The sequence below is a fragment of the Phoenix dactylifera genome, unplaced genomic scaffold (genome assembly GCF_009389715.1).
Source record: "Phoenix dactylifera cultivar Barhee BC4 unplaced genomic scaffold, palm_55x_up_171113_PBpolish2nd_filt_p 000585F, whole genome shotgun sequence".
NCBI classification, from domain to species: domain Eukaryota; kingdom Viridiplantae; phylum Streptophyta; class Magnoliopsida; order Arecales; family Arecaceae; genus Phoenix; species Phoenix dactylifera.
Window position 1 is genome coordinate 254,177 of NW_024067985.1, and position 12,136 is coordinate 266,312.

At 41.4% G+C, this 12,136-nt stretch overlaps 1 non-coding gene across 1 annotated transcript; it reads right to left on the reverse strand.

Moving 5' to 3' along the window:
* Positions 1-8,485: 8,485 nt before the first annotated feature.
* LOC120106628 lies at positions 8,486-8,591 on the reverse strand. The gene has a single exon (XR_005508728.1). It is a non-coding gene; the product is annotated as a small nucleolar RNA R71 (small nucleolar RNA).
* Positions 8,592-12,136: the final 3,545 nt, after the last annotated feature.

Consider the following 12,136-nt stretch of genomic DNA (forward strand, 5'->3'; position numbering starts at 1 on the left):
AGTCGACTCCAAGGCAGTTCAACTCCAAAGACAGAAGACCTGTCTTTCAGGCTCTGAGAGCCAAGTCGACTCCAAGGAAATCCGAGTCGACTCGAGGAAGCAAAACCGAGAGGATGAGTTTTGAAGCCTGAAGATCGAGTCGTCTCCAGAAGGGAAAGTCATCTCCGGACAATTGGCGAGTCGACTCCAGGTTCAGCCGAGTCGACTCCAGAACGGGACGGCACTCGATTTCAAATTTTGAACAGTGGGCGAGTCATCTCCAGTAAAGCATGAGTCGACTCCAGCAACACTCGAGTTGACTCCTGATCGAGCGAGTCGACTCCGATCCCAACGGGCATTTTGTCAGGAGTTGCAGAATGTGCAGAACGGCCTTGAATCTGTGTCTAACGGCTATTTTTCTTTAGGAATGGCTTAAATAGCCTGAGTGAACAGTAATAGAGTAAGAAAGAGAGACTCCATTCAAAGCTAAAGGGATTTCCACCAACCAAAAGCTCTCTAGAGTGATTACACGAAAAAGAAGGAAGAAGTGCATTGAAGTCGACTCTCCAACTGTCTTCCTCACATTCAAGGCTCTCCTCCTGACAGCAAGTCTACATCAAATTCAAGAGGAGTCAAAGAGTTTGAAAAGCCCCTTCCTCCATCTCCAAAATCAGTTTGAGGGCTTCTTACTCTTCCTTGCTTAAATTGTTTAAATACGCTTTTGAGAAGCTTCCTTTTTGTTTGTGTCAAACTATTTGTTACTTACTTGATTCAATCAGGGGATTGAATCAAGGGTGTTAAGGTTTGTTGGTGAGCCAAGGTTAAAACCAACGGTGTAAGGGTTTGATTGTGATCCCGGGAAAACAATCGGATGGTTCTAGTCGGTGAGCCTGTGAAAACCGACCGAGTTCGTTGTGATCTCGTAAAACAACAAGTTGGGTTGTGAACTTGTAAAACAACCGGCTGTAATCCGAGGGATTATAGTGAACTCCCAAGTGAGGCTTGGGGAGTGGACGTAGGAGCAAGGGTTAGCTCCGAACCACTATAAAATTGCTTGTGTTTGTGATTGTTTCATTGTCTCTTCCTTTCCCTTCATCCACTGCATATAGCAACTAATTAATCCACTCGCAAAAGTTTTAATTAGTTACTCACCAAGTCTTTTAATTGCAATAATTATTTTAAAACCCAATTCACCCCCCCTCTTGGGTTGTCTATCTGGGCAACAATATAAAAAGTTGAAATCTAACCCACAGTATGAGTCATCTAAGCCTGGTACAAACCATCTTCTCTAAGAATAGGCATGGTCTATCCTATTTAGCATGATTCATCTGATGATTAATTTCTCAAAGATAAATCAGGTAGTTGCATAACAATCTCCTCCAAACCACAGGTATTGAATTCGATTTCGATAAACTATATCAATTCATGTAGAGGCTTTCTACAAGATAAACATCTTACACAAATTAAACAAGGCATTTCAAGATCATAATTTCATTAAATATGCAACTGTCTTATAATGCTAAAAATCAAAGAAATACAACATAAATACTCATCCACGGCTTCATCAAACCCCTAAACCGAGGTTTAGCTGCTCATGGTGGCCGGAAGTCCTTCCATCTTCATAAAAAAATTACTCTTCACTCCCTTCCGCTCCCAGCCTCTCTCTCTTCTCTCTTTTTTTTTTATTTCTTCTTCTCCCGAACAGAGCCTCCTCTGTTCTTCAAACCGTCGCCTCTCCCCCCCTTTTTCTCCCTTCTTCGTCTTCCTCTTATAGATCGCCGAAGACCAGCGATGGATCCCGAGAGAGGAGGAGGGCGTGATGCTGGGAGAATGGCTGGATCTCGAGCGAAGATGGGGATGGAGCTTGAAACGGGTGCCGACCCGAAAGGAGCTGGGTTACCGGCTCGTTGAATGCAGTCGGCTGGGATCGTGGTGAAGGCTGAATCACAGGGATTGGAGCTGGGAATCGATGGGATCTCTTCTTGGAACGAATCCAGGTGAAGCTCGGGATGGCTGGAATGCTTGGAGGAAATGGCTGATTTCTGACTGCTGGGAGGTGGAACGGGCGGCGGATGGCACGCGGTTGATGCGGCTGGCACGGAGCTGATGCGGTGGTGCTGGATCTCGGCTGAAGATGTGGGATTGACGGGAGGAGCTGGACGAGCCGATCACGGACGGCTGGGCAGACGATGATCGCGGAGAAGTCTGAATCACAGAGATTTGATGGCGGAGGAGCTGGGACGCGATGCTATCTCGGATGCTCGGAATGGCAGCCGTGCGGAGGCGCTGGTCACGGCGTGGAGCTGGAAATCTGGAAGAGGAGATGGCATGAACATGGTGGGCACACGGTTGGAAAGGGCAGGGGGCACTCTGTGAGGCGGGATCACGGAAAGGATAGATAGCGGGAGGAAGGAGATAAACAGTGAAATAGTTTTATTTTTTTATTATATTATTTCTTATTATTTTTTTTTGTAACACTGTTCATATGAACACTGTTCATATGAACAATGAATCCAGTGATTCTTCCCGAAATTATTTTTATTTATTTTATTATATTCATTATTTTTTTTTGTTTTAAATTTATAAATTTTTATATGAAGGCAGGTAAGGAATTGGCTGGGAATTAACTTTGGGTTTGAGGTGGGTCATGATCGTTGATTTGCTTGAACTTACTCTCGAGCCCAATGTCGTTTAAATTTAATTCTTGCTAAACAGCTTCAGACCGAACTCAACAAGGCTAAAAGCAGGACCGTGACTTAATAAAAAGGGTTAATCAAACCTTTTTTCTCATACAAGAATAATCATCTAATCAGGACCAAAACCTATTTAATCATAGCCTTAGCTTGATTACAACTCCATCAGGTTACTAAACCGGGTCAACACAATCTCCTCCTTATATGTTTTCATGAAAGATTACAACCAGGAGAGAGACAAGTTCAGAGTCTGTTTTGAGAAAAGAATTATTTACCTCTTGCCATATTTTAAATTTATTTCAATGTTTATTCAATTTCATGGTAAAGTATGTATTTATCAGTTTAAGAACATTGATAAGTGCTATGAAAAGATAACTAAATTATAAATTATTCAGCACTTATCAATATCAGAAAAGTCCTCAAGGGACTGTACATCATAAAATCAAAAATACACTATGGTCGTCTAGTAGTGGAGGATGTGGCTCCCATACTCAGTCTAGTTTGTCGCATGACCAAGCTTATCCCCTCAGATACATTCCCTAGTTGTGTGATGATCTCCGAGGTGGCCTTAGATTGTATCTCAGTTAGCTGGATCACATTCTCCTGAATAGTATCAAGCTTGAAGATTAAGGCATTTGCAAGCCTTTCCGCACCTTGACTTTGCCTTCCAAGCTCCTCTCTGATGCTGTCTCGCATCTGTCTCGTGTCTTCCTTAATGGCTTGAAGGCTCAAATACTGACCCTGGACCAAGTTCCTCATGTGAGACATCTCCTCTCTAACCTCTGCAATCATCATCGATACGGCTGCAGTGGAGGGGATGACATCAGTGGAAGGAGCACTAAGTGGACCTCGCAGCTCTCTCACTATCTCATCTCTCAGCTCCCGAAGCTGCTCAGGGCTAATCCTGACCTCTAGGGGCTGCTGAGGTGGTGGACCTATAGATGGTCCAGCTGAAGTGGATGGTTCAGTTGGAAATGAGGGACCAGAAGTGGATGGAAAAGTGGGAGGAGCTGTGTAGTGGTCCTGGTCATGGTCAGGGCTAGGTGAATGGTGAGTAGTAGGGTCAGATGGTGTGGATGAAGATGTTCTCCTAACCCAAACTCCCTCTACTTTATGGAAGCCCATTCTGTGAAGAGTCCCCTCACCTATATGATCAGTGTACCTGAGGGAGCGTGTGGGTTCTCCCTCAAGGATAGGGACCTCTACTTCCCTAAAGATAGGTGTAAAGAGCATACCATAGGAAAGACTTAGCCTAGGCTTATCTAAGGGTTCACAGAGATACCTATAGATTAGCTTTGGAAAGTTTAGAGGAATGTCATGTAGAATGTAGAAAATCAATGCTAAGTCATTTTCTGAGACAACCGACCAGTCTTAGAAAAAAGAGTCCTAGATATGATGCTCAGGAGGAGTCGCATTTCAGCCAAAAGCTGATTTGCAGACACCTCCTCTATGGGGGATTGGGGTGGTCTTCCTAAAATGGCCGTAAGGGCCTCTGTCCTGTCTGTGGGATGTGCGGGAGCGATCCCATCGCGAAACAAGTGGAGGACCCTAGCAATGAGATCTTCTGAAATGAGAATGGGGACATTGGCTACTACCCCTTGGACACCACCGCCACCCCTTGTGACGGTCCCATAAAATTTTCTAACTAACCCTAGGTAGGTACGGAGGTCAAGAGAACAAAAATATTCTAAGTTTTGGGCTCTAAGGTGATGCCCTAGGTTGAACCCTTTCCAGGAGAGGAAGTTGATAAGTGCTAAATAATGCATAAATTAATATCTTATTCATAGCACTTATCATTATTTTAATTCACATATTTTGTAAATTCAACTAAAAAAATGTATTACCTTCACCATTGCATTTTAATAAATTATCAAAGGTAATTCAAGTTTGATTTGATTATTTATTAATTAAGTTTAATGCATGCAGGTCAAGTCAAGCTCAATTAGGTAAAGCCTAAACGGACACTACATCATTTCACAATTTTATATTTTCCAGAGTCGACACCAAGAATTCTTTTCCAAAATTCAGTGCTTTTCAAGTTTACCTAAATTTCTTCCCACTCGTTCCAACTCTTTTTCCACATAACCCAATTTCCCTATGTTAATCTCAAAAACCAATAAAATCCTTTCAATTATTTATCTCTCAGATCTCAAAGCATACCATCCTAATTGCACGGATCCCAAAGCTCCATTCACTCATCACTCTCACCGTTCCAAAGATCCCCTATTCCCAGTTAATGGATAAAGCCCAGGCTTCCTCGCGCTCCCGGGTCTTCCGAGCCGTGAGCGTTTCTTCTTCGACTTCCCTTCACGAAAACAAGGAGCAGTTCCCTTTCATCCCGAGATCCCAACTTCCTCCCAACCTCCGAATCCGAACTCCACCCCATCCTGTTTCTTCCACGCCGTTCCATCCTTATCCGAATCTCCCAACGTCCCAGCTATTCTGCTCCACGGTTCATGCGTGCAACCCGAGTCGGCCACGTCCTGCATCTTCCCCTGTTCCATCTTTATCTCACGGATCTTCCCAGCATCTTCCTAACCTTCCACGACATTCCTTCTCTGAAGCTTCTCCAGCTAGATCCCCTCCACGGATGAACATCTCCTAGCGTCCAGCTTCATCTTCCCGAGATACCAACTCCAAGCGCCCACATCTTCGGCAGTCCAAAGAACAAATCCAAACCTCCACGAACAGAGTACGTCCGCATGGATCCAGGTTCGATCTCCTCCCATGTCTGGATACTCTGTGATCCAACTCCAGCCTTCGAGATCCTCTCAAACCAATCCAGTCGTCCACCCTTCCTCTTGTTCCTGGATAAGCTCCAACCCCCACATCCACTCGCATTCAAGCTTCACGTGTTCTTCCCCTGTTTCGGAATCAAGTCCCAATATCCCACGGAACAGCTCCTCCCGCGATGCTTGCCAAACAAATTTCTATCTTTATCCAACCAAATCCAAACACATCCTCCCCTGTTTCGGAAACAGAACAGAGTTCATCCTCCTTCCCGAGCTTCCTCTTCTCCGGATCACGTCCACAAATCAAATCCCTTGCATCTCGGATTACAAGCTTATTCCCTGTTTCGGAACCAACTCTTATCCCCTGCTTCCAGTTCGCATTCAACCATCCGAAATCCTCTCAAACTGCCATGTCTCCTCTGCGTTCAAGCCGACTTCAGCCAACATCTTCCAGCTCATCTTATCTTCATCTTCCGGATAAGATCAAATCCCAGTTCACGGCTCTTCACTTCTTCCTCTGCTTCGAAACAGAGCTCCCAACCTTCTCCAGGATCTTGCCGTTCTTCCCGTTGTGATCCATCCTCATCTAAGCTCATCCCCTGCATCCACGTCAACAAGAATCCCGGCGATTCGGCTGCCAACGTCTTCCGAAGCCCCTGCCAAGTCCTCTCTGCAGCATGAAGTTCAGCACCTCCCACGGATTGCATCTCATCCTCCCGAGCTTCACGGATCGTTCTCCTAGAGCCAGCAGCATATCAAGGATTCGGCCTTATCCCGCAGCTGTTGATCCTTATCTACAGGGAGGTGGGCTGGCTATAAAAGGGAAACAATGCGTGAAGATGAAGGCAAGCTTGGGGGGTCCGGTTCCAGGATCTCTTCGGAGGAGGGGAGTTCCACACAAAAGAAAAAAAAATAATAAAAGGAGGGAGAGAAGACTTTGGGTATTTTGGGAATGATTTTCCAAAGGAAGAAATAATGAAGTCCAAGAGGGAGAGGAAGCCGACGGGAGAAAGGAGGGAGAATCCAGTCATGATGAAGGCCTTCTACATCGCTGCTGCTACCCCCCATACCATGGAAGGCTGAACTCTTCTCTAGGGCCGGATGCAGCCCTAACAAAGGGCCAAGGGTTTTGTATTTTTGATTTTTATTCTTGAAGTTGTATAAACTTTATTTTGCTCCTAATGAATATTTTATTTCATCTCATATTTAATTTCTGTGATTTTAAGTATGATGTTTATACAACTGTTCTTCATGATCACTGAGTAAATATAAGATAGTCCATGTTTAAGGAAGATGCAGTGTGCTACCACCTTAGATTAGGGTAGACATTTCATGCCAACTGAAGATGGATTATTCCCAAATTGCTTTTGTGAAATTTCTATTCGAATGCTTATTAGGCTTGTAGCTAATTTGCATATTAATCCAAGAACGAAATAAATTATAAATAACCCTTGTTCCGATGTTAGTGGTGAATTCCTTGCCCTAGGTTCCCTCAAACTGATATCATTTTAATTGCATTTTCTTTATTAAATTCCTTAGTTTAATTTTCTTCACAAACTCTTTCTTATAAATATTTTTATTTTTAAGAAGACAACTATACCCCAATCCTTGTGGATTGATACCCGTAATCACTATCCTACCAGATACGTGCTATTGCGTGGTCTTTAAAGTTGACTATCAATTTTTGGCGCCGTTGTCAAGGATTGTTAGCATAGTTGTTTTTCTTTTCATAAAAAAATTTTAAAAAAAATAATAAAAAAATAATAATAATAATATATATATCTAAAATAAAATAAAAATATTTTCTATTTTTATTACTTTACTTATCCCCTTTTTCTCTCTTACTAATTTTTGGTTTTTCTTTTTGTACGATTTGATCAGGAATCGAAGAGAGCATCTGGGACAATCAAAAAGGGAACTGCTTGAAAAGGAATGTTGTAGAGGTTTGCTTTAAAATAAAAAAAATTGCTGGGGAAATTCCCTTTGGTAACATCTGAACCTTTCTTATTTAAATTGATTCCCAATTAGCCTGAAATATTGTGGTGATTGTTTGATTTTAATTTCAGTAAAAGTGTGAATGCATGCTTGATACACATACACCAATTAATCCGCACATAGTAAGGGCAATCACCCCAACAAGATAAGAACTGGATTTCATCACCAGATTCTTGCCCAAATTAGGTGAATCAATTCTCACATAGCTATCACGTTAATTAAAATCAATTAGATGTTGGCCCCTAGGGACATTCGAGCTCAATAGGACGAAGATCACCGAAAGTTGCACCAATTTCGCTCTGTGGCTCAGTTGATGTCTAGGCAAGCTTTGTCCCAAGGGAGACAGTTCATCTGTTCGAGGCAAGTGGTTTTTAAGTGGGACCTTTGCAACGCATCGTGACCCCCCCACTTACCTGGGAGCTTACCTGGTCAACTCAGTTCATTAGATAGGATTGGAGGCTTAGGTGCCCTCTTCAAACCAGTTAGGAGCTGTCTAGTGATTTTAGGGCAAACATAAGGAATTGATGTGTTTTTCTTTTAATGCATGCTTGACTGCACTTGACTGATTAGAAGAGCTTTAGTGTATGTTAGGGTGTCGTTCCAGATCTCCGGAATTAGTACATTTTGACCCTGAAATAGAGCGTTCTATTAGGACCCTTCGAGCCAAAATCGGTACCTATAGAACCATAGGATCTGCTCCACCTCCTGAGATGGCTGAAGAACAACCCAAACTCCTGAGGGAGTACTTTACTCCCACCATTTACACTTCTCCATCTTGCATTCGATTACCTGAAGCAGCAGCTGTACAATATGAAATAAAGTCTAGTGTGATCCAAATGCTCCCATCTTTTTATGGGCTCACCAACGAAGACCCATATAAACACCTAGATGAATTTCTTGAGATTTGCACCACTGTCAAGATTCAGAACTTCACTGATGATGCTCTGAAACTTAGATTATTCCCCTTCTTCCTTAAAGACAGAGCCAAGCAATGGTTGAATTCTTTAGAGGCTAATTCAATTCGTTCTTGGGATCAAATGCAACAAGAATTTTTTAAAAAATATTTTTCCATAGAAAGAACGAACCAGTTTAGACGTGCCATCACAAGCTTCTCCCAAACCAATGGAGAAGAATTTCATGAAACTTGGGAGAGATTTCGGGACCTAATCCGTAAATGCCCACATCATCAGATACCCAAGTGGCAATTAGTGCAATGCTTTTATGACGGATTGTCTGATCGAAACCGTCAGATGGTTGATGCTTCTTGTGGGGGAACTTTCATGCTTAAAAATGAGCATGAAGCATGGGAATTATTTGAAAATCTCAATGAAAACTCCCTCCACCATGCTTCCTGTTCTCGTCAAGCACCCCCGAGTTCTCAAAGAAAAGGGACCATTTGTGAAATAAGTCATTCTATGGACCTGTCTAGCAAGGTAGATGCATTGTCCCATAAGATTGACCAACTGATGATGGGAGGACATGTCGTTAACTCTTCCCAAGCACAAGTGTGTGCCATCTGTTCTAGCCCATCCCACCCTATTCATGAGTGCCTCTCATCTTCCCAATTCCCCGAACTCGTGCAAGAACACATCAATGTTGCTCAAACACAGCCTAGACCGGGTAATGATCCGTATTCTAACACTTATAACCCGGGATGGCGCAACCATCCAAATTTCTCTTGAAAGCAGCAGACTTCCAATACCTCCCAGCCTTATTCCCAAAACTTTCAACCATTCCAGAATGTTAATCCCTACCGTCCTTCGATTCAATTTCAACACACTCCTCCTCCACCCCATAGAAACACAGCCTTTGAGGAGAAAGTGTTGACCTCCCTTCAAGATTTGGAAATCATTACACAATTGGTGCACTCTCACACGCAATCCATCGCCAAGCTAGAATCCCAAATGGGGCAACTAGCTAATGCACTGAACAAGCGAGAGGAAGAAAAGCTTCCAAGCCAACCAGTGAGTAATCCTAGGGGACAATACATGACTCAAGAAAATCAACCAAATATAATTCATCATGAACAAGCCAATGCTTTGACTACCCTAAGGAGTGGACGTGTAGTAGACAATAAGATTGGGGAGGGAAACAATAACGAAGGTAAAGAAGAGGAGCAAAATGTATCATATGAAAATCCAAAACCTTCTTCTTCTTCAGCTCTACCACCTTCTGCCCAAACTCATATTCCAAAAGTCCCATTTCCTGAAGCTCTTAATTCACCCTCTCCCTTTGGCAAGAAAAGAACTTCACTAGAGGAGATGATGGAGGTTTTCAAACAAGTCAAAATCAACCTCCCACTTCTTGATGCTATTAGACAAGTTCCTTTCTATGCCAAATTTCTCAAAGACCTTTGTACCCAAAAGCGAAAATCTAAGACACATGTGCCTAAAAAGGTCTTCCTAACTGAGCAAGTGAGTTCTATTCTCTAACACAACACCCCTCCGAAATTTAAAGATCCTGGTGCTCCCACCATCTCCTGTGTCTTAGGAAATAATTTCATTGATCGAGCACTCTTAGATCTAGGGGCAAGTGTCAACCTTTTACCTTACTCAGTTTATGAGAAACTTGGGTTAGGTGAGTTAAAACCAACCTCGGTATCCCTTCAATTGGCTGATCGATCTGTAAAAATACCACGAGGAACAATTGAAGATGTCCTAGTCAAGGTAGATAAATTTTATTTCCCAGTCGATTTTATCGTCCTTGATATGGAACCTGTGCCTAATCTTAAGAAACAAATCCCCGTGATCCTTGGGCGACCCTTTTTAGCTACAGCCAATGCGAGTATAAATTGTAGAACTGGGGTGATGAATATATCCTTTGGGAATATGAAGGTCAAGTTAAATATATTTCGTGCCTCTGATCAACCCGCGAGGAAAGTTGAGTGCTTCCTAATAGACAAAATGAATGATCTTTTAGAAGAAGCCCTTCCCTATATTTTGGCAGATGACCCTCTGAAAACATGCTTGGCCTATTTTGACTTTGATATAGAAAAGGCCGTAGCAGCAGTCAACTCTGTGCCCGACAATCAGTTTCCCACAAATTTTCTTCCTTGGAGAACTCGGCATGAGCCCGGATGATATAATTAAGGATGCACTGCGTCTGGCTGAAGACGTTAAACTTAGCGCTTGTTGGGAGGCAACCCAATTTTCGTAGGACATTTTTGCATTTTTTATTACATATTTTCTAATTTCTTAGCAGGAGTCCTCATATTACTGATGCAACCAAGGTATAATGCTTCTATCCTCCATATGCATCATATTTTGTCCAAAATAAAAATAATAATAATAAAATAAAAAAAATAATAATATAATATTATTAAAAAAATAATAAAAAATAATAATAATTAAAAAAAACAACATTGAGGACAATGTCTGATCTAGGTTGGGGGGTATAGGATTCGAATTTTTGAAGAAATTTTTTACATTTTCGTATTTTTAAATAAGTTTATCTCAAAAAAAAAACCTAATTTCTATGCCTTAGTGCAGAAATGATAAATACACAAAGTATATAAAATCTAAAAGCCCAATGATTAGTCAGAAGTAAGACAATTTGAGTTCTTTTCATTAAAAGTTCTTTTAGCGAGTTGTAAGATAATTTTTACTTTGGAATTTCACAACACACATGGCCTACACTTCTAAGGGTTAGGTTCAACATTATGTTGTTAAGTCTGGTAGCAACCTTGAGTCCTGATGAATCATTCCTATCTAATTCACTATTATCCCATAATTCAAAAAAAAAAGTGAATTTAGTCAGGTACATCGAAAAGGGCTACCTATTGTCAAAGGTCAGCGGGCTTGTATGAGGAACCCGAGCATAGGTCCGTAGGGGAGTCTTGATGCCTAACACCTTATGCCATCTGGTGTGGGAGTTGTTGACTGAATGCTCGCTATACGGAGGAATCATTACAAGAGTAAAAGTGCATAATTTATTTATAAATATAAAATTCATAAATTAAAAAAAAAAAAAGAGAAAGTGAAAATAATATTGACCTTGAAAAAGATGATAGTGTGAAAGCCGTCGTTGTAAAAATTCGAGTAAACTGGAATATTACTGATAAAGCCCTTGAGGTATTAAAGTAAACATCCACAACTCTCGAAATCCTGCAAGATAAGATGATTTTGAATCAGTGAATAGGTCTTATCTGACCAATTCTTGGAAACTACTAGCTTTAGCAGTATTTTGGGGAATCTAAAGCCTTAGCTTGTGGATGGTCCAGATTTCACCGAGCACCCAAGTATAAAAAATCTTACAACTTCCTAACGAAAACTTAATGACTTCAACTTAAGTTGCATACTGACCTAAGATTTGGGCTGACTTAGTAATTAAAACTTTGTGTGCTTTTGAAATTCTTGGCACTTATGCATTTGAAATTATATATTTATAAAACAATAAAATAAATTCTTTGGATAGAGACAGCAGTTTGTGGGTACCTGAGCCGGAAATCCTCACGAGACAAAACTCGTCCACTAGGGCCACCTAAGGGTTTAAAGCCTTATTGCATATGGTAAATGCAATCGCTATTCCTGCGAAAGTGAGTTAGTTTTTTTTTTATTTTGCTCGAGAACTAGCAAAATGTAGGTTGGGGGGTGTGATAAGTGCTAAATAATGCATAAATTAATATCTTATTCATAGCACTTATCATTATTTTAATTCACATATTTTATAAATTCAACTAAAAAAATGTATTACCTTCACCATTGCATTTTAATAAATTATCAAAGGTAATTCAAGTTT